This window comes from Mus caroli, chromosome 7 (assembly GCF_900094665.2).
Source record: "Mus caroli chromosome 7, CAROLI_EIJ_v1.1, whole genome shotgun sequence".
In the NCBI taxonomy this organism is placed as follows: Eukaryota; Metazoa; Chordata; class Mammalia; order Rodentia; family Muridae; genus Mus; species Mus caroli.
The window spans coordinates 25,775,413-25,776,707 of record NC_034576.1 but is presented as its reverse complement, the minus strand read 5'-3'; positions in this window follow the sequence as shown (position 1 = coordinate 25,776,707).

Below are 1,295 nucleotides of genomic sequence, written 5' to 3'. Positions count from 1 at the left end.
CAAGACATCAAGATGGAAACAGAAGAAATAAAAAAAGCACAGTCTTGACATTTGAAATCTCTTGGGGCAGTTTTGGAGATGTCAAACCTAGGAAAGAGAATAGGAACTACAGACACAAGCATCATCGACAGAAAACAAAGGATGGAAGAGAGAATCTCATGAGTAGACGATACCATAAAAGAGATTGATATGTTGGTCAAAGAAAACCTAATACTAAAAAGTTTCTAACATAAAACACCAAGGAAAATTGGGACATTATGAAAGACCAGCCTAAGACTAATAGGAATAGAAGACACAGAAGACTTGGACCACAAAGGCCCAGAAAATATCTTTAACAAAGCAATAGAAGAAAACTTCCTTAACCTAAAGAAAGAAATGCCTATACACATGCAAGAAACACACAGAACATCAAGTAGAGTGGGCCAAAAGGGCAAATCTTCCTGTCACATAATAATCAAAACACTAATTATACAGAACAAAGAAAGAATATTAAAAGCAGCAAGAGAAAAGGCCAAGTAACATGTAAAGGCAGATTTATTAGAATTACACCAGTGTTCTCAACAAAGACTATAAAAGCCAGAATGGTTAGTGGAGATGTCTTACAGTATCTGAGAGATCACAGAAGCCATCCCAGACTTTTATACACATCAAAACTTTCAATAAACATAGACAGAGAAAACAAGGTATTCCATGACAAAATCAAATTTAAAGAATATCTTTCTACTAATCCAGCTATATAAGATACTAGAAGGAAAACTCCAATGCAAGTGGGGTAACTACTAAGAAAAAACAAGACACAGATAATTCCACAGCGTCAAATATCAAATCCAAAGGAAGCTAATCATAATACACACATACACACACACCACCACTACCACCAATATTACAGTAACTAACAATTATTGGTCATTAATATCTTCAATGGACTCAATTCCCAAATAAAAAGACACAGTAGATATGCAAACAGAATCCATCATTATGCTCCATGCAATGAACATGACAAAGATAGAAAATACTTCAGAGTAAATGGCTGGAAAGATGTTTTCCTAGCAAATGGATCAAAGAATCAAGGTGGAATAGCCATTCCAATATCTAAAAAAGTGGACTTTCAACCAAAGTTAATCAAAAGAGATAGAGAAGGGCACTTCATACTGATCAAAGAAAATATCCACCAAGAGGATGTCTCAGTTCTGAACATAAATGGCCCAAAAGCAAAATTACCCACATTTCTCTTCTTCTCTCCCCTCCCCTCCCCTCCCCTCCCCTCCCCTCTTTCTTTCTTTCTTTCTTTCTTT